The following is a 25662-nucleotide window of genomic DNA, read 5'->3' on the forward strand; positions in this document are numbered from 1 at the left end:
TTTTATTTTTAAGGTCAGGTTACGAAATATAACGAAAAATAAAGAAACCTTTTTCCTTTTTTCGTAACTAAACCTACATCAACAGTATAGTAAAAACAGTCGTGAACTCCAAAAATCTGCTTTTAATAATGAGGAAAAACATAACGAAGAACATAAAAATGAACAGAATGAAACTTTTAATAATTTAGTTTTCATAAAAAAATCAACCGTTTTATTTTCCTTACAAATTTCTTCCATCTTTAAAAGATTCAACGCTACTATTACCTGTTTCACAAAACTATTATGCACCGTTCTTTACTCATAAATACAGATTATAATGCCAACCAATGATTACACAGTAGCTTGTCATCTGTCGCACCCACCACCAATCATTTCATCATTTGCTACTCCTACCTGTCAACAATATATCCTTCTCAAATTCGGTTCCAGACTGATAACACTTACTGTCTGTTTACCGAGCGAGCAGTGCTAGAGTCTGGTGTCGGGAAACTAATTTTCCGCATAAGTTATCCAACGTTTCTCGTTGTTCTTGTGTTGACTTTCTTTACCTTAGCCAACAAATCTTCTAATTTCACCCTTCTAATTTGTTGGCTAAGGTAAAGAAACTAGATCCAAATGTTTGTCTAGATCAGCCTTGAATCTATTTAATCTATCAACTTTTATGACAGATGGAAGTCTGTTTTCTGCAGCAGCATGCTCGAGAGGCAACCAGAGAAAGTAATACTCTTGATCTGGTTATCAGCAGTGATCATTCATGTATTAGAAATTCGCAGATAAAAGAACCACTAGGTGGCAGTGATCACAGTGTACTGACGTGGGATTTACTTAAAGATTTAATTACCATCAGGGGTAAAGGAAAGGGTTTTTGCTTCCGTAAAGGCGAGTACAGTGGTCTCCGACAGTTTTTAAATTCTGTATAGTGGGATCAACTGACGATGTTACCAACAGTAAATCCTAAGTGGGAAGCATTCAAGGAATTAATCGTGGATGCTACTAAAAGTTTCATACCTATTAAGAAATATTGTTCAAGGTTTAGGCCTAAATGGTTGTCAAATGAACTAATGAGACTCGTGTAACAGAGAAGAAAAATGCATGGGATGCATATAAATTATCAAGCGACTCAGAAGCCTATGGCAGATATAAGTTAATCTGTAATCAGATCACAAAGGAGGTTCGGCAGGCGAAGGCAGATTACGAGAAATCCTTGGCAAAAGATGCTAAGAAAAACAGCAAGGATTTCTTTACTTATATAAACTCTAAAAGGAAGGGGATGAATCTGATTGGTCCACTTGACATTGATGGTTCGACTGTTGATGATCCTGCTCAGATAGCAAACAAACTGAATGAGTATTTTGCATCTACATTCACACATGAGGAATTATTAAGGTTTGAAAATGGCAGAAGGTTATCAAATTGTAGCAGGATACTTAATGATTTTGTAATAACTGAGAGCAAAGTGGAAGAGAAACTGTTGAAGTTAAATGTAAGAAAAGCACCTGGGGTGGATGGGATCTATCCAGTTATATTAAAGGAGGCAGCAAAGGAAGTAAGCAAACCCTTAGCCATAATTATGAGAGCATCCTTGGACCCAGGGGAGGTTCCCATGGACTGGAGATGTGCAAATGTATCCCCAATTCACAAAGGGGGTTCGAAGGGTGACACGAGTAATTACAGACCAGTTAGTTTAACTTCTCTTCCGGGTAAAATAATGGAGTCGCTGGTTAAAGATGCATTGCAGGATCATCTAGACAAGACTGCAGCAATAATTCAGACACAGCATGGGTTTGTTAAGGGAAAGTTTTGTCTGACAAATTTGATAGGATATTATGATGTGGTTACAAAGGAACTGGATGCAAAAAATAATTTTGTCATATAATTGGATTTCAGGAAAGCTTTTGACACTGTTGCGCATGGAAGACTATTGTACAAATTGGAGCAGAATGGTATTAAGGGTAAGTTGCTACAATGGATAAAAGGATGGTTAAGTGTGAGAAGACAGAGGGTGGTAATCAATGGGTGCTGCTCTTCTTGGACTAATGTTATTAGTGGAGTCCCACAGGGTTCGGTGTTGGGTCCACTGTTGTTTTGTATATTTATCAATGATATTGATGAAGGTATATCAGGCTTAGTATCGAAGTTTGCAGATGATACAAAGGTTGGCAGGGTTGTTAATGACAGTAATGGCAGTGTGCTACTGCAACAGGATCTAGATAATTTGGGCAGATGGGCTAAGAAGTGCCAACTGAAGTTTAACCTTGATAAATGCAAAGTACTGCATATGGGTAGAAGTAACCCCAGAGAAACGTACCAACTGTGTGGTACTACACTTACGGTGGTAGAAAATGAAAAAAACCTGGGAGCAATTGTGCAGTCAGATATGAAGTTTTCTGAGCAATGCAGACAGGCTGCCAGGGCAGGTCATGGGGTTTTGTCAGTGATATATAGGAATTTTGCTAGCAGGGAAAAGGAGGTGATTTCCCTCTGGCAATGGTCAGGCCACGCCTTGAGTACTGCGTACAGGTCTGGAGGCCTCATTTTAGGAAGGATGTAGATTTACTTGAGCGTATAGAGAGAAGGGCAACAAGATTGGTGAGAGGAATGAAGGGATCCTCCTCATTCCTCTTAAGTTCTGCAAATTGTAGTGGCTGGAGACTAGGCACCTGCGCGGTGATCTGATTGAGGTGTATAAGGCCTTGAATGGGTTCAGCACGCTGAATTCTGATGGGATCCTTCCACTTGTTAAGATTACGAACCTAAGGGGGCATAAATTCAAATTAAGAAAGGACAGATGTAGAATAGATGTGTGGAAATTTGCCTTTAGCCAGCAGGTGGTTAATTGCTGGAACAAACTTCCATCTGTCGTTGTGGAAGTTGATAGGTTGAATAAATTTAAGGAACTGGACGGGCATTTGGAGGGAATGGTGTGATTTTTTTTTTTTTTGGCTGTGCTGCATAAGCTCATACATTTGCTCTCTTGCATCACATGCCACTACTACTACATCTATCCTACAATTGTCTTTCTTCAATTTGAATTTATGCTCTCTCAGGCAATTATTCTGAGCAAGGGGAAGAATCTCATGAGCACTGAGCATGCTCAAACCGTTCAAGGCTTTATAAACCTCAATCAGATCACCTCACAGGTGCCTAGTCTCCAGACACTGTAATTTGCAAAACTTAATTCTGTCTTTGTAAGAGCAACCTTTTGTTCCATTCACTAATCTTGTTGCCCTTCTCTGCACTCGTCCATCAGATCTACATCCTTCGAAAAATGAGGCCTTCAGACCTGTATACAGTACTCAAGGTGTGGCCTGACCATTGCCTTATATAAGGGGATAATAACCTCCTTATCCCTATTAAAAAATTCCTGTATATCATTGACAAGACACCATGAGCTACTCTTGCAGACCTTCTGCACTGCTCAGAAAACTTCATATCTCCTGCACAGTTACCCTCAGGTCCTTTTCATTCTCTTCCACTGTCAGTGTAGTACCACACAGTTGATACGTTACTCTGGGATTACTGCTTGCCATATGCAGTACTTTACATTTGTCAATGTTAAACTTCAGTTGCCACCTCTCAGTCCATCTGCTCAACTTTCCTAGATCCTGTTGCAGTAGCGTACTGTCATTAGTGTCATTAACAACCCTGCCAACCTTTGTATCGTCTGCAAACTTGGACATTAAGGTTGATATACCATCACCAATATCATTAACAAATACAGAAAACCACAATGGACCCAACACTGAACCTTGAGGGACTCCACTAATAACATTAGTCAACGAAGAGCAGTGTCCATTGATTACCACTCTGTCTTCCCCACTCAACCATCCCTTTATCCATAGCAGCAATTTGCCTCCAATGCCACACTACTTCAATTGTGCAGCAGTCTTCCATGTGCAACAGAATCAATAGCCTTTCAAAGATCCAAGTATATAATATCAAAGTTATTCCCTGCATCCAGCTCTGTTGTGACTGCATCATAGTATCCAATCAAATTGGTCAGGCAAGACTTCGACTTAACAAAACCATGCTGTGTCCGAGCTATAACTGAAGTCTAGTCTAGATGATCTTGTATTGCTTCTTTAACCAGTGCCTCCATTAATTTCCCCGGAACAGAAGTTAAACTAACAGGTTTGTAATTACTTGTGTAGCCCTTTGATTCTTCTTTGTGAATTGGGGTCACATTTGCATATCTCCAGTCCATGAATACCTCTGCTAAGTCCAAGGAAGATCTCATAATTATGGCTAAGGGTTTGCTTTCTTCCTTTGCTGGATAGATCCCATCCACCCCAGGCACCTTTTGTTTACCTTGAACAGTTTCTCCTCCACTTTACTCTCAGTTATTACAAAATCATCTAACATACTGCCAGAGTTTAATTCACCTCTGGCATTTCCCTAGCTTCCTGAGCAGGATCATCAGTGGTTGAACCATCAGTAGTATCCAGTGGACCAATCTGATTCATCCCCTTCTTTCTAGAGTTTACACAAGTAAAGAACTCTTTGCTGTTTTTCTTTGCATCCTTTGCCAAAGATTTTTTTGTAATCTGCCTTTGCTGCCTAACCTGCTTTGTGACTTTGATACAGACCAGCTTATATCTATCATAGGCTTCCATTTCACCCATTAATTTATATGTATCTCATTCGTTTTACTTCTGGCACATGTCTCGTTAGTTCATCTGACATCCATTTAAGCCTAAACCTTGAACCTTGAATATTTCTAAACCTTGAATATTTCTAAGTTGGTATGAAAAGCCTAGTAGCTTCCAAGATAAGTTCTTTGAATGGTTCTCATTTTGAATTTGGTGTTGGCATCATCAGTTGGTCCCACCATATAGAATTTAAGCACTGTCTCAGACCTCTGTAGTCACCTTTACAAAAGCAAAAACCCTTCCCTTTACCCTGATGTTAGTTACCTCTTTGAGTAAATCCCACTTCAGCACACTGTGATCACTGCCACTTAGTGGTTCTTAATGCATGAAGAATCACTACTGATAATCAGATCAAGAGTATTATTCCCTCTAATTGCCTCCCGAACATGCTGCTGTAGAAAACAATCATCTAATAAATCCACAAAAGCCTTTCTAGTTGTGTAAGTGACCAATCCACAAATTCCAGTCAATATCTGGGAAATTAAAGTCCCCTGTTATAAGACTCTCTGATTTACTGGCACACTCCATTTCCCTGTACAGTTGTTTATTATACTCATCAGAGTCATTAGGCCTATAACACACTCCTACTCTCAATTTTGATTTTCCAGTGCTTATGTCACACCAATCTGACTCGATACTGCAACCATGTCTACTGGCTATACTTCTTTGGATTTTATATGTTTCTTAACTAATAGCATAACCCCTCCTCCCTTCCTATCCTCTCTATCCTTCCTGTACACATTGCACTCCCCGAATTCCATTTCTCCATTCCTTATATCTGTGTGACACCACGTCTCTGATATCCCAACAATATCTGCCTTTGATGTTTTGACCAACACCTCAAATTCATCATATTTATTTACCAAACTCCTAGCGTTGGTGTACACGCAAGTATACATGCACCAGTTCATATTCTTAGCTACCCTAACACAGCCCATGTATTTACTTGTACCGCAATGACTCCCAGCAGTCTCTGAAATTCCCTGCATCGGGTGGGTGGGCAAGCAGGCAAAAATTTTTCAGAATGGAATACAAACATTTCAATTTCAGGAATTAAGAAAACAGTTTATTGGCATTGGATCATTCTCATATTAAGTGTCACATGTTGAAGGTGATGGACTGTTCAGTGATGGTGACCGCCACTGTTCCATTCGCTGTTAAGATGATCCACAGTTTTTGGTCTTTTGCAGTGGAATTAGAGTAGAAGTCTGCTCTGCAACTTCCTCCGTAGGCTCCAATTCAGATGTTGCGCTGATGTGTTACAGGAGGCACGTCGTCACTGCTTCTTGTGTGCTTCAAGTAGAAGTTGTAAATTACGGCCTTGGCCGCAATGAATAGGAAGTTGCAGATGGTGTGTGCTGTCTGCTCAGAGTGGAGCAGGTACCAGTAGTCCTCCGGAGTGTGGGCGTGGTTGCAGGCAAGCTTTGCTGCATCCAAAGCATATTTGATGAGTTCCTTGTTCTAGGGTACCTGGAGCAGCGCAGAAGAGGCAGTAGTTTGAGGAGTGTAACCTGAAGATTTGTAGCTTGACTGGGGTAGGAAGGATGTTGTGCCACTGGATGTCTGCATTCTGCTGCAGGGACAGCAGGGAGGGATGGACAGACAGACAAACAGACTCAAAAGCTAGGTATCGTACACTGTTAAAATAGAAATATTTGCCATACAAACAAGGGGAAAAGTAGCTGTAATGGTAGGTGTTATACAAAGGGATTCAAAACCTTTAACAAAGTTTGACAGTTCTTGGGCATTGATATTGTGACATTGTCATCACATCACCCACTGGCAAATGTAATTGGTTTTTGGAAAAGCAGCTTCTATCTATTAGAAATACAGACTCATTTCTCTCATAATTTTTGTCTGACAACTCAATGGTACACTCTGAAATGGAAGTTAAAAGCTAGATACCCTCTTATGTTAGTAAGAAAAGTTGCCACATCACACTGTGACAATATATTTACATTTGTGAATATTTAAACAATGGCACAATAATCTGCACAGAGGAACAAAAGTTCAAAAATCTGTGTACAGTAAAATTCCTTTACAGCAAATACAGTTTTAATGAAATTTTCATTATAATGAAAATATTTCTTAATCACAGCTGACTTACCTCATTATTAGTGCTTTGCAAGTCTCATTTTGTTCAAAACATGTTCATAAAGTTACACAAAAAAAAAAAAAAACAACAATGTGTGATTACAAATTTGGATATATTAGTTACTTCCCCTGTTTTGTAGTGTAAACTTTTAAAATTTCTCACATTCAGAGAAAACTTAGGAAAAGCAATTCGGAATGGTAATGAAATAGGACTGCATTTCCATGATCTTCAGCTCTTCTGCTTACATTCATGTAAGCAGTTCACTTGATAAGAAAAAGTGTAAAAAGCAATAATCAAATTCTTCTTAATGAAAGCTGAACTTTCGTATTTTTGATTGCACTAAAGGTTAATTCCTGTATGAATGTGGGGGAAAAAACTTGAAGCATTGAAAACAAAAATTTGTACTGAAGTGAAAGTAAAAATAAATTGTATCTACTCCCCTATTTCTGAATATGTGGTATTTCTTATAAGTAAAATATGCTTCCAATACTTTACTCTCTGAACAAAATATTTTTACTTTTCTAGTATGTGTTTTGCCATTTTATTTATTAATTAATTTATTTATTATTGATTTTAATGTCGATAATTGAGTAAACTAAGGCAAAAATTACTGTTTTTATATTATAAAAAATGTGGCAAAGCACAACAAAATTTATTTGCATAAAAATAATGGTTCTTTTGAAATAATTTGTAGCAATATTCATTAAAATAAAATTTTGGTATAACAAAATAATTGCCCTCTCCCCATATTATTGTGGGGCAAAAATCTTTAACATTAAAAACAAAAATGGGTATACTAATGTGAAAGTAAATATAAAATACACCAGTCTGTAATTGCCCATCACTTCTTTAACCACTCCCTTATGGATTGGGGAAACTCTGACACTTCTCCAGTCTATGGAAATAATCCCTGAATATAATGATCGTATCTCATTAACATTACTAATGGTTAAATGAATTTACTTGCTGTCATTTTATCTAGTGGTCATTCCAGAAGTAGATGATGTACATCTAGTTATATTGGATATACACCATCCATTCCTGGAGCTTTGCACTCTCAAATTTCACAGTTTAGATCCAGGATAAAGGTAACATATTGCTGGTGGCTGTGTTTGATTTAAAAAAAAAAAAAAAAAAAAAAAAAGTCTATAGGAAACTTTTATATCATAATATTTTCTTGTTTCATTTTCAGATCATAACCTTCCTGCTGTAAAAGAATTATCCAAAGACTAAGTGGAATGTGATCATGGTTGTTAGGAAGTGTGTATCCAGTAAGAAAATACATTTTTGGTAAGCCCTTATGTTTCTTGTGCATTCTACAAAGGCTTTAAATGAAAATAGAAATTTTCGTTGAAAATTTATAAAACTGAATATTATTGCAGTACTTTAATCTGTAATTCCTAACCATATAAAGGTAAACTGCAGCTATTATCAATCCACTGCAGGATGGAGGTGTCCTCAATGATCCATGTTGAGGGAACTGTACCATAATCTGCCATACCACCAAATACGGAGGATGGGGAAAGGTCAGGGAATGACCACCGCATATTCCTGGAGCAATATGGCCTTAGTTGCTAATGCTCTTAAAAAAAAAAAAAAAAAAAAACTGCCATGCTGGTCCAGTGTGGGTTGGCAGATTGACCATATTTAACAGTAAGGGACCATTACTGCAGTCTTGTCTAGGTGATCCTGCATCACTTCTTTAATCAGTGACTCCGTTATTTTCTCCGGAACAGAAGTTAAACTAACAGGTATATAATTATTTACGTCACCCTTTGAACCCCCTTTGTGAATTGGGGATACATTTGCTCCTGAATCTAAGGATGCTCTCATAATTATGGCTAAGGGTTTGCTTACTTCTCTCGCTGCCTCCTTCAATATAACTGGATAGATTCCATCTTCCCCAGGTGCCGTTTTTATGTTTAACTTCAAGAATTTCTCCTCCCCTTTGCTCTCCATTATTACAAAACCATTTAGCTCACTGCCAGAGTTAATTCACCTCTGGTATCTCACTCCCTGAATAACTCTTCATGTGTAAATGTAGATGCAAAATACTCATTCAGTTTGTCAGCTGTCTGAGCAGGATCATCAACAAGTCAAACCACCAACATCAAGTGGACCAATCTGATTCATCCCCTTCCTTATAGAGTTTACATAAGTAAATAAGTCTTTGTTGTTTTTCTTTGCATCCTTTGCCAAGGATGTCTCATAATCAGCCTTCACTTGCCTAACCTCCTTTGTGACTTGATTACAGACTAACTTATATCTGCTGTAGGCTTCTGTGTCATCTGCTAATTTATACACATCCCACGCATTTTTTTTCTCTGTATAGCTATAGATCCCACTGTATAGAATTCAAAAATTGCTTGCGACCACTGTAGTCACTTTTGCGAAAACAAAAACCCTTCCCTTTACCCTTGATGGTAGTTACATTTTTAAGTAAATCCCATATCAGTAGACTATGAGCACTGTCACCTAGTGGTTCCTTTATCTGCAAATTCCTAATGCATGTATAATCAGTGCTGATAATCAAATCAAGAGTATTACTCCTTCTGGTTCTCCCCTGAACATGTTGCTTTAGAAAACAATCCTCCAATAAATCCACAAGTCTTGCTAGCGTGCAAGTGACCAATCCACAAGTTCCAGTCAATATCTGGAAAGTTAAAATCCCCCATTATGTTTTACACATAAAACAGAAACACCAGTTTCTGGATGTTTATTCTCTTCCATTTTAAAAGACATTTCATGCATCAGAGTGTACATATATTTCTGCTTATTATGTATATAAATATTATTCACTATAGTATTAGTTACTTAAATTTTTTAGTTTTATTTCAAAATTTCTTTCAAATTTGGAATACTTCACAGTGCACGAAGTTTTAAACTGTATATCTTGCTTCCCACAGCGTAGGAGCCATCTTGAGAGAATAATGGATTTCGTTGTATTGTCTTTAATATGTGAAAACAATAATAAATCTTTCAAAAACAATTAGGGATAAGATGGTAGATATTTAGTGTCAGCACTTGTCCAGTACCACATCGCACTTCTAGCAAAAAAGCAAAATAGTTGCAAAGATGATTCTGAGTCACCCGAGAGGTTCTAATGTGCAATTTCTGTATGAAAACTGTAAAAAAATCACTTCAGAAACTATTGCATTAAAAGTAAGTTGACTATGTCTAGGAAGGTAGAAAAAAATTTCAGATTGTTTTAATTATTGCTTGCATTAGCACAAGTACATTATTTTTGTAGATCATGTGTAAGGTGACCTGCCGCAACTAATGGGTTAATATTCTTCGATTGGAGAAATATTACTATTACAAAAGAAAAATAACAGGTATACTCTCACTTTTACATACACTTCACCTGCTTGTGTAACTTCAGATTAATTCCCACGCATGCTATAAAAAACAATAGATATCCCCTGGCTTCCATTTGTTGAAGCACACTGACTTCATCTGCACTTCCTGCAGTACAGCAAATTATTTGTGGCACTGATACAGCAGCACAGGCTCTTTTGGTGAAGATATTGGATACCCACATGGATCAGTTTCTTTAAGCAGTGAAACACCATACTTTACTACTAACAAATTACAAATCACCTTGCATGTATCTAGTCTCCAGAATCTGCAATTTGCAGAATTGAAGCCTTTCTTGGTGAGAGCACCCCTTTGTACCCCATCACTAATCTCATTGCCTTTCTCTGTACTCTTTCCAGCAGCTCTGTATCCTTCCTGAAATGAGGCCTCCAGACCTGTATGCAGTATTCAAAATGTGGCTTGACCATTGCCTTATATAACTTATACAATGACCTCCTTTTCTCTGCTAGCAAAATTCCTATGTCATTGATAGTATGCCATGAGCTGGCCTGGCAGCCTGTCTACATTGCTCAGAGAACTTCATATCTGATTGCACAATTACACCCAGGTCTTTTTCATTTTTTACTACCTTGAATGTAGTGGAAAGTGAAAGATACTTTACTCTGTGGTTACTGTTACCCGTATGCAGTACTTTTCATATGTCAATGTTAAACTTCAGTTGCCATTTCTCAGCCCATCTGCCTAACTTTTCTAGATCCTCTTCCATTCTTTTTATTAATCACCCTGCCAACCTTTTTATCATCTGCAAATTTGGACATTAAACCTGATATCTTTTCATCAATATCATTGATAGATATTGATACAACAATGGGCTCAGCATCGAACCCTAGGGTAAAAAAAAAGTAAACTGCAGCCACTACCCACTGCAGGATGGAAACCTCCACAATAATTCATGCTGAGGGAAATGGATCATAATCTGCCATGCTGGTCCAGTGCAGGTTGGCAGACTGTATTTAGCAGTCAGCAGCTTGAACCCCAGTCTACTCAAAGAGCCGTGTGCTACTGCACTCCCACTCCTGACCACTCGGCTATGGAGGCCTCTGGGGTACTTCACTAATAACATTAGTCCATGAAGAGCAATGTCCATTGATTACCACTCTCTGTCTTCTCCCACTCAATCATCCCTTTATTTGTAGCAGCAACTTGCCCTTAATGCCACACTGCTCCAATTTGCATAGCAGTCTTTTATGTGCAATGGTATCAAATGCTTTCCTGAAATCTAATTACAGCCAGGCCTCGCATAACGCAAGTTCGATTAACGTGTTTTTCAGTTACTGCTATTTGAAAAAAAATATACCACTTTTCACGATGCAAGTTTCCAGTTAACGCGATCTGTTTTTTTTTTTATGCGATAGTTGAAAAATATTTGAATTGTGCATTAAGCTTACCGCGCGTTGGACGGGCAATAAACAAACGTTTGCCTGCTGCCCACCTCGCTGTGTTCCATCAACCATCGGAAGAAGATGTGTTACTTGTTTGTCTCCCGCTAATAAAGTCAATGCAGACTTGCGTTTAAAAATTCAAATTTTTAAATGAGCCAGATGAAAATGTTACCGTGAAGGAGATAACGGTAAAAGAACTATATGAAATCTTTCGTATCGCAGAGAACCTCAAACAAAAGGCTTGAGGTTCTCTGCGATATGAAATTTATTTATTTCGTTTGATATTTATTTCACCAGGGCCCAGAGATTGTTCTTGGCTATCGGAAATTGATTGATGAAAAGAGAAAGTCGACATTGTTCAAATATTTCCGCAACAGTCATTTCTTTATTGTGTATTTTATGTGAGAGGTTCCCAAACTTTCTCGGTTCACAGCACCCTTGGTGTCTCAATAATTTTTTCACGGCACACCTAGATCAAAAGAAATACCTAACAGTTCTGTTTATTAAGTAGTTAGGTCCAAACAACTTAATAAGAAATGTTGAAACCGTGAACTACCTCGAGCTAATAGTTCACGCAGTGTCTGACAGATGTCAAGTATCTCTGTGTTTCCCTCAAAAATTTTAAATATTCCACGGCACACAGTTTGGGAACCGCTGTTTTATGCAGTAAACATTTCATTCCATAATTATTTTCATTATCTTTTACATTGTATACAGTTTAAAAGGTATTTTTAAAATTCTTTATAGACATTCCAGAAGGTCAAGGACCAATTATAATTTTTTCCCATTGATTGTTATATTCGATTAACGCTTTTCCATTTTGCGCGATATGCTTGTGGGATGAATTAATCACGTTAATCGAGGCCAGCCTGTATATGATATTAAAATTATTTTTTGCATTCAGTTCCTTTGTGACAACATCATAATATCCAATAAAATTGGTCAGACAAAATTTCCCTTTAACAAACCCATGCTGTGTTTGAAGCATAATGCATCCTTGTCTAGATGATCCTGCATTGCTTCTTTTACCAGTAAGTCCATCATTTTACCTGGAACAGGAATTAAACTAACAGGTCTGTAATTACTTGTGTTGTCTTTTATCCCCTTTGTGAATTGGAGATATATTTGCACATCTTCAGTCTGCGGTAACCCCTCCCCCCAAATCGAAGGATGCTTTATGATAATTATGGCTTAAGGATTTTCTTACTTTCTTTGCTGCCTCCCTTAATATAATTGGAAAATCCCATCCACCTTGGGTGCCTTTCTTATGTCAATTTCAACAATTTATTTTCTACTTTCCTCTCAGTTATTACAAAATCATTTAGCTCTCTGTTAGAATTTGATAAACTTCTGGCATCCACTTCTCTAAAGAATTCCTCATGTGAATGTAGATGCAGAATACTCATTCAGTTTGTTAGCAACCTGAGCAGGATCATCAACAATTGAACCATTGATATCAAGTGGAACAATTTGATTCATCCTCTTTCTTCTAGAGTTTACACAAGTAAAGAAGTCAAATATTTCTCGTAATCTGCCTTTTCTTGGCTAACGTCTTTTGTGACTTGATTACGAACTAGTTTATATTTTCCAAATACTTCTGTGTCACCTGATAATTTATATGCATACCATGCATTTTTCTTCTCTGTGGCGTGTGTCATCCAAACTGATGAGACTTTTGGCAGAAAAGAAATCTGACATTCCTTTAGGCTTTTCATACTAACTAAGAAATAATCTTGAAGAGTATTTCTTAGTTAGTATGAAAAGCCTTGTAGCTTCTATAATTAATTTCTTGAATGCTTCCCATTTAGAATTTGCCAGTGGCACATTTGATGACTTGATGCAAGTAACATCATCAGATCGTCCCACTGTATACAACTTAAACTTTGAGACTGTAGTCACCTTTACGAGAGCATAAACCCTTCCTTTTACCCTTTATTGTAGTTACATCTTTCAGTAAATCCCAAATCATTGTACTGTGATCACTGCCACTTAAGTGTTTCTTTTATCTGCAGATTTTTAATGCATGAATAATCACTGCTGATTGGAACAAGAGTATTACCCCTTCTTGTTGTCTCTCTAACATGCTGCTGGAGAAAACAGTTGTACAATAAATCCACAAAGTTTTGCTAGTGTGCAAGTGAACAATCCACAACTTTCAGTCAATATCTGGAAAGTTAAAATCCCCCATTATAACACATTCTGATATACTGACCCACTCTATTTCTCTGTACAATTGTTTGTTTTACTCAGAGTCATTAGGCCTATAACACACTCCTATTCTCATTTTTGCTTTTCCAATGCTTATTCACATCAAACTGACTCAGCATTGCACTGACAACCCACAAAAATTGGATGCACTGCCTTAGATTTTATGTGCTTTTTAACTAAGAGTATAACCTCTCCTCTCCTCCTGTCCTGTCTGGTCTTTCTGTATACATTGTACTCTCCAAATTCTCATCCCTTATATCCAAGTGACACCATGTCTCTGATATCCCAACAACACATTTGATGACTTGACGCAAGTATACATGCACCTGTTCTTAGTCTTAGTTACCTTAAAATAGCCTGTGTATTTACTTATTTCATTCACTCCCAGCTATCTTAAGGTACAATTTGGCCATCGCAGCCCTTGCACCAAGAAATCCCACTCCAACAACAACTCCCAGCTATTTTTGGAATTCCCAGCACCTTGCTTTCATGGCTGCTACTTGTTCCAATAGAAGCAGTGCAAGAATCGTTTTGCCTCTGCCTGCAGTTACTGTTAATCTATTAGTCTGTGCATCCCATTATCTAGCAGTTTTTCCGACTCGCCCAACACTGTCTCGATAGCATCAGCAAATATTCTCGCATCCTTTCTATTTTAGTGTAATCCATTCCTGTAGTGGCAGTCTCTACTCTTAACAAGCACAGATCATGCATGAGAAAAATTCTACCCAATGAGCCTTGCACAATCTCTCCAGACCAATTTAATTGACAAAGCTCTCATCATGTACTCTTTCCTATTGTGTCTGGACAGGATTATTATTATTATTATTAGCCATATGGTGCAAGGAAGCCTGAGGCTTTTGCTGCATCAACCAAAAACAAATTTCTGAGTTACCCTGTGAGAGAGAGAGAGAGAGAGAGAGAGGGGGGGGAGATCAATCACCAAGGAAGAGAAGAATGATTATATCCAGCTCAGGACCCTGGGTGTGCCAAACCTATACTCACCTTTTTGTAGACACTTTCAAATTGAACCCTAACTTGCAACTTTTTTTCAACATTTTCCTGTACAGTAGGGCCCCAATTCTCGGCATTCCGCTAATACGGTAGTTTCCAATTATATCCATGTTCGTTATGTTCAGCATTTTTCTGCATGACATGCTCAGCAGCGAGCCCGAGAATGGCATTGCGCATCATTTTATTGTCGGTGATTCAGTCTGTGTACAGCATTTGTGCGCTCTACGTCTCTGTGTATTCTGGTAATTTTCCAAACTTTCAAACTATTTAAAGTTATTGTACTGTATTATATACAGGAACTCCCCAACTTACGTAATACTCAACGTATGGAAATTTGACTTTACGTAAGGTTTTGCCGACCGGTGCAAACTTAAAAAATCGTGGAAATGTATTTTGCATCCCGTAGGAATAAATGGAGGTATCGTGAAAATATCTTAATGTGAACCCAATAACACATTGTTTTTTTTTTTTTTTTTTTTTTTTTGGTAATTTGTTCCAAGACTTTGGAAGTTGAAATTTTCACTATATAACTAAGTTATTTATCTTTCTAAAAGGTCATTTTTATATTGGAAATTGCACTACTCTTTCATCATTATCATATGTTCCCGTTATAAGAATCAGTTTTGAAATGCCTTTGTGATATTTTTCTAAAGGACGTTTCTGAAGGTCATGACTAAAAAACAATATGCACTTTCTGGTTTATTGGGGCTTTTCTGTTAGTGCATATAATTATAAATGGGTAGTAAACTCGATCTTATGGCATTGATCCTTTGACATGGTTTTTTATATTATTGTTATGAAAAATCTTCTATTCATTCCTATGTACATATTACAATGATGAAGGGAAAGTGACCAACGGAAAGTGCAAGTGCTGGCAGTGCCAGGAAACGATACAAAATTGATTTAGAAATGAAGATGAAATTGATTAAGAAGTATGAAGCAGGACAACGTTTGTCATCATTTGCAAGGGAATTAGGTCTTGCTGCTTCAACAGTGAATACTATTTTAAAGGACAGTATGCGTATAAAAGAACATGTCAAAGGATCAATGCACTTAAGATCACCAGGGATCACAAAACATGTTCAGGTGCTATATTGAAGATGGAATAGCTGTTAATAATATGGATGGAAAATCAGATTCAGAAGCGAGTGCCCCCAAGTCTAATGACCATTCAAGCAAAAGCAACAAGTATTTAGAAAGATATTAAGGATAAGTATGGCGAACCCCAACCCAAGTTCATGGCAAGCAACAGGTGGTTTAATAGGTTCAAGCATCGCGCTGGTTTCCACAACATTAAAGTATGCGGTGAAGATGCCAGTGCCGATTCTGCAGCTGCAGACAAATTTTGTGATGTGTTGGAAAAAATTATTGATGAAGGTGGCTATTCAACACAGCAAATTTTTAACGTTCACAAGACTGCTCTGTATTTAGAAAAAATGCCGGATTGCCAAAGAGGAAAAGACAATGCCAGGTTTCAAGACTTCATAAGGTAGGGCCATGCTCTTGCTTGGGGCTAATGCAGCAGGAGATTACAGATTAAAACCACTGCTTGTGTTACCATTCTGGAAATCCTCATGCATTTCATATCTGATGAGTATGGGTTTGGCACACCCAGGGTCCTCAGGCTTCCTTGCACCATATAGCTGATAATAATAATAATAATTTAAGGGCATCAATAAAGCCATCCTACCCGTGCATTTCTGATCGAACCAGAGAGAGCATGGATAACAATATCTCTCTTTGAGGATTGGTTTAAAAGCTGCTTCATTCCAGAGGTTGAAAAATATTGTAAAGACAACGACGTTCCTCTCAAGATTTTGCAAATAAATTTGATGAATTTGAAGTATTGCTCAAAGCATCAAAGGCAGATATTGTTGGGATATCAGAGACGTGGTGTCACACAGATATAAGGAATGCAGAACTGGAATTTGGGGAGTACGTCTACAGAAAGGATAGGAAGGGAGGAGGGGTTATGCTATTAGTTAAGAAACACATAAAATCCAAGGAAGTGAAGCCAGTCGACACCGCTGGACAGTGCAGTGTCGAGTCAGTTTGGTGTGACATAAGCATTGGGAGATCAGAATTGAGAGTAGGAGTGTGTTATAGGCCTAATGACTCTGATGAGTATAATAAGAAAATGTACAGGGAAATAGAGTGGGCCAGTAAATCAGAGAGTCTTATAATGGGGGATTTTAATTTCCCAGATATTGATTGGAATTTGTGGGTTGGTCACTCACACACTAGCAAGGCTTTTGTGGATTTATTGGATAATTGTTTTCTACATCAGTATGTTTGGGAGGCAACTAGAGGGAGTAATATACCTGATTTGATTATCAATAGTGATTCTTCATGCATTAAGAATCTGCGGATAAAGGAACCACTAGGTGACAGTGTGCTGAAGTGGGATTTACTCAAAGAGGTAACTACCATCAGGGGTAAAGGGAAGGGTTATTGCTTTCGTAAAGGCGACTACGATGGTCTGAGACAGTATTTAAATTCTATACAGTGGGACCAACTGATGATGTTACCAACAGCAAATTCAAAATGGGAAGCATTCAAAGAACTTATCTTGGAAGCTACTAGGCTTTACATACCAACTAAGAAATATTGTTCAAGATTTAGGCCAAAATGGATGTCAGATGAACTAATGAGGCATATGGCAGAGAAGAAAAAATGCATGGGATACATATAAATTAATGGGTGACATGGAAGCCTATGATAGATATAAGCTGGTCTGTAATCAAGTTACAAAGGAGGTTAGGCAGGCAAAGGCAAATTATGAGAAATCTTTGGCAAATGATGCAAAGAAAAGCAGCAAAGAGTTCTTTACTTATGTAAACTCTAGAAGGAAGGTGATGAATCAGATTGGTCCACTTGATATCGATGGTTCAACTGTTGATGATCCTGCTCAGGTAGCTAATAAACTAAATGAATATTTTGCATCGACATTCACACATGAGGAGTTATTCAGCGAGGGGAATGCCAGAGGTGTATTCAACTCTGGCAGTAAGCTAGATAATCTTGTAATAACTGAGAGTAAATTGGAGGAGAAATTGTTGAAGATAAACACAAGAAAGGCACTTGGGGTGGATGGGACCTATCCAGTTATATTAAAGGAGGCAGCAAAGGAAGTAAGCAAACCCTTAGCCATTATTATAAGAGCTCCCTTGGACTCAGGGGAGGTACCCATAGACTGGAGATGTGCAAATGTGACCCCAATTCACAAAGGAGGATCAAAGGCTGACACAAGTAATTATAGACCTGTGAGTTTAACTTCTGTTCCAGGAAAATTAATGGAGGCATTGGTTAAGGAAGCACTGCAGGATCATCTGGACAAGACTTCAGTTATAGCTCAGACACAGCATGGTTTTGTTAAGGGGAAGTCTTGCCTGACCAATTTGATTGGATACTATGATGCAGTCACAAAAGAACTAGATGCAGGGAATAACTTTGATATTATATACTTGGAACTTAGAAAGGCTTTTGATACTGTTGCACATGGAAGACTGCTGCACAAATTGGAGCAGTGTGGCATTGGAGGCAAATTGCTGCTATGGATAAAGGGGTGGTTGAAGGGGGAGAAGACAGAGAGTGGTAATCAATGGACACTGCTCATCGTGGACTAATGTTATTAGTGGAGTCCCTCAGGGTTCAGTGTTGGGTCCATTATTGTTTTCGGTATTTATAAATAATATCGATGATGGTATATCAAGCTTAATGTCCAAGTTTGCAGACGATACAAAGGTTGGGAGGGTTGTTAAGGACGCTACTGATGCTATGCTGCTGCAACAGGATCTGGAAAGGTTGAGCAGATGGGCTGAGAGGTGGCAAATGAAGTTTAACATTGACAAATGTAATGTACTACATATGGGGAAACAGCAACCCCAGAGCAACGTATCAACTCTGTGGTACTACACTGACAGTGGTAGAGAATGAAAAGGACCAGGGGGTAATTGTGCAGGCAGATATGAAGTTTTCTGAGCAGTGCAGACGGGCTGCAAGAGTAGCTCATGGTGTCTTGTCAATGATATACAGGAATTTTTCTAGCAGGGATAAGGAGGTGATTATTCCCTTGTATAAGGCAATGGTCAGGCCACACCTTGAGTACTGTATACAGGTCTGAAGGCCTCATTTCAAGAAAGATGTAGAGCTGCTGGAACGAGTACAGAGAAGGGCAACAAGATTAGTGAATGGAAGAAATGGTTGCTCTTATGAAGAAAGGCTTAAGTTTTGAAAATTACAGTGTCTGGAGACTAGGCAACAGCGAGGTGATCGGATAGAGGTGTATAAAGTCTTGAATGGTTTGAGCATGCTCAATGCTGATGGGATACTGGCTCTTGCACAGAATAATCACCGGAGAGGGCATAAATTCAAATTGAGGAAAGCCAGATGTAGGATAGATGTGCGGAAATTTGTCTTTAGCCAGCGGGTAGTTGGTTGGTGGAACAGACTTCCATCCCTTGGTGTGGAGGTTGATAGCCTAAATAAATTTAAGGCTCAGCTGGACAGGTATTTTGAATGAACAGAGGGGTGAAGTGTAAGGTGTTTTTTTTTTTTTTGGCTGATGCTGCATAAGCTTGCTTTCTTGCATCATATGCCTCTACTAATGCAATGCTAATGCATCAGTTATGTAGCAATAATACATATCAAGCTACTTTATTAAATATATGTATCACATATTGAGAGTTTATGTTATAAGTATGTATTATGCTATACTGTTATGGCTTTAAAGTTTTAAGCTATTAAAAGATAATAAAATTGGCATTAATAGATAATAAAATTATCTATTAATGCCAACCTATGTGATTTGAACTTTTCATATTTATTAATGGATTTTCATGATATTTTATATTTGGCTCTTTTAATGCAATTTGTCTTAATTTTCTAAATTTCATTAAAATTGGACCAGTGGAAATTCATCAATTATTTTTTCTTTTTCTTTTTTTATGCATATCCTATAGGCTGTTCATATGCTGTATATTGTAGCAGAGGCACTGGATATTATGTTTGTTTCCATAAACTGATTGGAGGAATGGATAGGCAGTAATGGTGGATGCACAGCAATGAAATGTTTTTGGTTTGTGCTGTGAAGTTCTTTTAGGCACCTCAGATCACAACTTGGTGGTGGTTTTTCCTTTAGCAGAGCGCTCCCTCTGTTTTTCTCAGACATTCTCAGCCTAGTGTTGTTTGGATTTACGTGAAATGGGATGATCTAAGTGTCTGACTTCTATTCCCTTTTCCTTTGTCGATTCCTGTTTTAATTATTTTCACCCTGTTTGCTCAAAATTCCACTAAAAAATCTCATCCCTTCTCTAAACCTTGGTACCCAATAAAGCTATGGCTATTCAAGATAAAGATGTAGTATGTTGGCTTGTATCCAAATCTCCAGCTTCATTTCTGTCTGCATTAAAGTTTACTACAGTCATAAAATTAGTTTTTAATTCAAACTCGATTTTGAACAGGTTAAGAGTAGAAACTTTCCTTTTGTCCAGATGGTAGTTGAGCTTCCTTGCCTCTTGCCAAAGCTCTTGGTTGCTACTTTTTTCCATATATATATATATATACAGGGTGTTTCAGTTAAACGTTTCAGAACTTCTAAGAGGGGTAGGGTACATCCTGACAACTCTAAATCATATAGCAATGTGGGGTCGGAAATGCTTTCCTGAAGCGGTGTTGTACACAGAAGCACCATAAAGAAAAGAGACCGTAAGTGAGAAATCGTTTTAATAATACATGAAAAGAAGCAAAAGGTACATGGATTAAAGTAAGTGTTCGAAGTTTCTTCCACGGGCTACAATGCACGCCTCACATCTCCGACGCATGGACATCCGAACATTCTGGAATACTCCAGGCGAATTTCGAATTTCTTCGGCAGCTACTGCGATTCTTGCAACCAGCTCCTCAGCATTGTCAACAGGGGTGTCATAAACTAGCGATTTCATATGACCCCAGAAATAAAAATCAAGACATGATAGGTCGGGTGACCGAGCAGGCCAACGCACGGGACCACCACGTCCGATCCACTGTTGACCAAATGTGACATCCAGGTAGTTACGAACATCTCCGCTATAATGGGCAGGGGCTCCATCGTGTTGGAACCACATTGTCTGTTGCGTCGATGCAGAAATCTGTTCATCTCTCAAAAGTTGTGGCAATACTTGCTGCAGAAAGGTCAAGTAGATAGGTCCGGTTAGACGACACGGTAACAGGTAAGGTCCGATGAGGTGATCTCCCATAATACCGGCCCATACATTGACCGAAAATCGAATCTGTGCTGCAAGATGTCGTATTGCATGCGGGTTCTCGACCGCCCAGATATGGTCGTTATGCGTGTTGAAAATTCCTTCCCTTGTGAAGGATGCCTCATCGGAAAACAACACTTCAGCAGGAAAAAGGGGATTTGTAGCACATTTTCCAAGGTACCACTGTGCGAAAGCCATACAAGGTGCATAATCCTCTGGTTGCTGTGTCTGGACACGCTGCACGTGAAACGGATGCATGTCTTGTTCTCGGAGAATCCTCCAGCCGCTGCAATGGGAAACCCCGACTGCGTTTGCTAGACTTCGTGTACTCGTTCTTGGATTCCCCTGTACATGCTGCAGCACATTCTGTTCGATGGCTGGAGTCCGAGCTGTTCTTACCCTGTCCCTGTCAGCTCTTTCAAATGAACCTCTCTCAGCTAACCTCTGGTGCAGTCTTGCAAAGAAATTATGACTGGGAATACGCCTCGTCGGATATCGTTCGGCGTACAAATGCTGTGCGGCTGGCCCACTACAATTTGCAGCCCCGTACACCAAATGCATAACGGCTAACTTTGCGTTTGTGTAATCATCCATCCTACTAACTTGGCGTTCTTGTTCAAGAAATTCGAAATTCGCCTGGAGTATTCCAGAATGTTCGGATGTCCATGCGTCGGAGATGTGAGGCGTGCATTGTAGCCCGTGGAAGAAACTTCGAACACTTACTTTAATCCATGTACCTTTTGCTTCTTTTCATGTATTATTAAAACGATTTCTCACTTATGGTCTCTTTTCTTTATGGTGCTTCTGTGTACAACACCGCTTCAGGAAAGCATTTCCGACCCCACATTGCTATATGATTTCGAGTTGTCAGGATGTGCCCTACCCCTCTTAGAAGTTCTGAAACGTTTAACTGAAACACCCTGTATATATACTCCCATCTCTTTAAACTTGATGGGTCTATTGCCTCTTCAGCTAAAGATAAAGTTGATTTACTGGTATCTTACTTTTCTCCTAACTCTTGTATTTGAAGATCTCGGTAAGCTACCTCCTACCACTCCTAGTATGCTCCATTTAGTGCCTCCTGTGGTCTTCTGTCAAAAGGATGTCAGAAGAATTCTGAACAATCTTGATGCCAAGAACTACAACTCCCGATGGTGTTTCTCCACATTTTCTTAAAACATGTGCTTCTGAGCTTGGTCTTGTTTTCTTTCAAAGTAATGGAGAAATTCATTAACTGCTAACTTCTGAACTATCTTGAAACTTTCCACCTGAGCGGTGATCGCCAATATGGATTCCATCAATGGCGATGATGGTATATGTTAACATACTTATGTTGCTCATATTTGGACAACTTTAATAAAAGTGTTTGGTGAACCTCAAACAGTTGCTCTTGACATTGCTAAGTCTATTGAGTGCAAATATTGCTTTCTCTGCACCAAAAAAAAACTGGGTTTTGTTTTTCTCTGGAGACCAAACTTGGGTTCCACCATTTCATGCCTCCAATAAGCGAAGTGGTAGTATTGCACTGGTTGATTTGAGTCATCTACCACCTAGTATTGCTTGGTGACATAGAGGAATGGGGGGCACACTCAAAGTGGTGTGGACACCACACCTTGACCCCTGCTTATATTGGTTTACACATTGCGTTTACCTGTAGTTATAGGTACCAGAGTATACTAAGAGGACTTGCACATGAGCGTTAGACCCAGAGTTACTAAGAGTGTTGCCAAACTGGACTTTACTGAAATTCACTACACTTGACTTAAGTGCCACCTGAATATCAGTTCTATCAGCATTTTTGACTTTCAAGTAGCAAGCCCAGCTTGTGATACCTGAGAGAATGTCTGTGACAGCCTCAAGGAGTCCTAAGAAGTTGTGTGTTTGCTGTATCATTCAATATCAAAAGAGAAATGTTATTAGCTGCATGATGTTGTTCAACTGTTGAACAAAAATAACTGAAAAACGTTGTTTGGAAAAGCCTTCTTAATAAGAAGGCTTGGGTCACTAGATGGGTCACATAAAAATATAATAGAAATATTATATATTTCCATTCGACTGGCACCATTGATTTACTATATCTGTTAAGAGCCTTGGGGTTTTCTGTGTAATAGACTAACAGGAACTTCAACTTGATTTCATTTTCTTACCAGTTCATTCATTTTCACCATTTCACTTTATTTTTCATTTCACTTCATTTAATTTTTTCATCACTAGAATCCAGCATCATCATTAATCTGTCTTTTGAAACTTTTAAATCCAGGATGGATTTTTCTTCTCTTGAAATAAAAGATCTCTTTGGCATTCTCTTCCAAAATGGACCATATTCATCAGTGTTAAGCATCTGTTGAGGGATATAGTCTTCTTCATCAGCATGTCCAAAAATGCCTTCTTAAATTTTCTTTCCCCCCCCTTCACATCAGCATTGGCTCCCCCTTCCCCCAAATAGTAATGTTATGTAGGTTACAGTGCTTACAGAATAGATCAAAACAGCCTTTACTGTCTTTAAAAGGTCTGACACTAGATCCTTCTGTCAGATCTTTCTTAAAATCTTCATATATAAACTAAGTGCCTTCTCTTGAATTACCATAGAAATGAGGGAACTAGACACTGTAAACATTTACAGTGTTTACAGATTTACACTGTAAATCTGTAAACAAATTTAAGTTGTTCCATCTCAGTCGTGATTGAAGGTCTAGATCAGTGTTTCTCAACTGGTTTTTTTAATTATCGCTCCCCTAAAGAGCTTTTTTAGACAATTTTTTTTTTCATAATCACCCCCCATGAAATTTTAAACAAGAAAATACTTATACCTTAAAAACCTTACTTAAAATTTACTCCTTTTATTCAGTGGGATCCCTGAGCCTGATGCTTCTTAGCTAAAAGTTTAATGGTTATGATGTTAGAAAGTTTAATTCATTCATTTTACTGTTTAATTTTTAACATTTGTAAACAAATTTAACAGTTGTTCCATCTCAGTCTTGATTCTTTTCTGTTTCTGTTTTCAAAGGAAAGAAATAGAATCAATTCTGTTTCTTTCCTTTGTTGATATTTTATTTACTGAACTAAAACCACTTTCAACCATATAAGACATTGGAAAACAAAGAAGTACTTTGGCCATTTCAGACCATATTGTTGGATAAAGAAGTTTAGTTGTTTTTGATCCCCGCAACTCGGCCATTCCACATTTATCTCTCCTTTACTTTCTAAAAAACTAATTATCATATCAAAAAGGTTTACAAATCTTGTTAGGACAGTTTCCTTTAGAAAGCTGTCTGACTTCTTTACATAAAAGAAATCTCGCATACTGTTCTTCATTATCAACACAAAATTTTCTGAAAAGGCAATCATATTTGCTGTGTGACTTTAGTTTATTAATGGTTTTAGTAACTTTACTGAGAGATTGACAAAGAACTGGACTAATATTTTTTGCAACCAGATGATGTTGGCACACAGTGCAGTGTACTGCAAGAACTTCACTTCACTTCAGGACATACTTCCTTTAGATGGGTTATATAACCTTTTGTCTTCCAACCATGGAGATAGCACTATATCAGTGGAAGAGGATACCAAAATTTCTAGTGGTACTTGTTTTTCATCAAACCATGTTTTTACAGCAGCAAAAATGGATGCTCCAGTACAGTCAATTTCTATAGATTTCACAAACAACATCTCTTCTTGCAATTTACAGTCATCATCGAAATAACAAACGTATGCCATTAGAAGGGCCTTATTGTCAGTAACTGCGGATTCGTCAATCTGAATAGAAAATTTACTCTTTTTTAGTTTGTCAGTTAGCTGCTCTTCAATGTTAACTGACATCTCATCAATTCGTTTTCAAATTGAATCGTTGCTCAATGGCAATGCTTTTAGAATCTGGAAGGATTTTGATGTATCACTGTTGAAATTACCGTCTCTAATACGGGTCGTATAACAGCCTCAGAAACTGTGAGCAGTACTAGTTTTTGCAATGATTTCTGCAATTTTATAAGATACAATCATTCCATCATCATTTGTTTGTGTGTTCTTCTTAAATAAGGAAGTAAGTGTTGCATTGCTCAAAATTCTGTTTTAAATTTTTAAAATATTCGTTGTTTACCAATTTTATTAGGATGTTTCCTTTTTAAGTGATCTAAAAGACTTGATGGGTTCATAGTCTCATTTGAAAAAAGAACTATTACATATAAGATGCATAGGCTGTCTTGAGTCGAATGGGCTTTCATAAACCATAAGCTAGATATTCATCCAGATACTATTGATACTTTTCCTTTCCAGCACTTGACATGATTGTGATGGGTTGAATGACTACAAAGAATTAAATAACAAAATATAAATTATTTTTATTTAACTTTCATAGCTCACTCATATCACTCACAAAAGCACTGTGGATCAAAAATAAACAACTTCCATGAGGAAACAATAAATCAGTACTAATTGTTGCTTAGAAAGTTGAAACAGTAGACTGAACATTTCTTCATCCCATCCATGCCTCATATATTGACCAATGAAACAAAAGAATAAATAAATAAACCACACCCAACATGCTGCTGCCAAGGTCGCAGCTGTCGGAAAGGTGCAAATAGCAAGGATTTCAGAGACATTACCTCTGAACGCACTTAGGCATTTAATGCCTATGAAAAGCAAAGGTGGTTGAATTAAATCACGCCCACTATCTTCCTTTATCAAAATTTTTCACTCAC

General features: G+C 38.0%; 1 protein-coding gene across 1 annotated transcript in view; it reads left to right on the forward strand.

The window, feature by feature from the left end:
• Positions 1–25662, forward strand: part of Hr96 (Nuclear hormone receptor HR96) — a 120265-nt gene that overhangs the window by 27504 nt on the left and 67099 nt on the right. The window contains exon 2 of the mRNA XM_090373429.1: positions 7937–8034. The gene's annotated coding sequence lies outside the window, so the exon portion shown is untranslated. The remainder of the gene's footprint in view (positions 1–7936; positions 8035–25662) is intronic.

The sequence above is a fragment of the Mastigoproctus giganteus genome, chromosome 5, assembly GCF_048544385.1.
Source record: "Mastigoproctus giganteus isolate SK-2022 chromosome 5, ASM4854438v1, whole genome shotgun sequence".
Taxonomy (NCBI): domain Eukaryota; kingdom Metazoa; phylum Arthropoda; class Arachnida; order Uropygi; family Thelyphonidae; genus Mastigoproctus; species Mastigoproctus giganteus.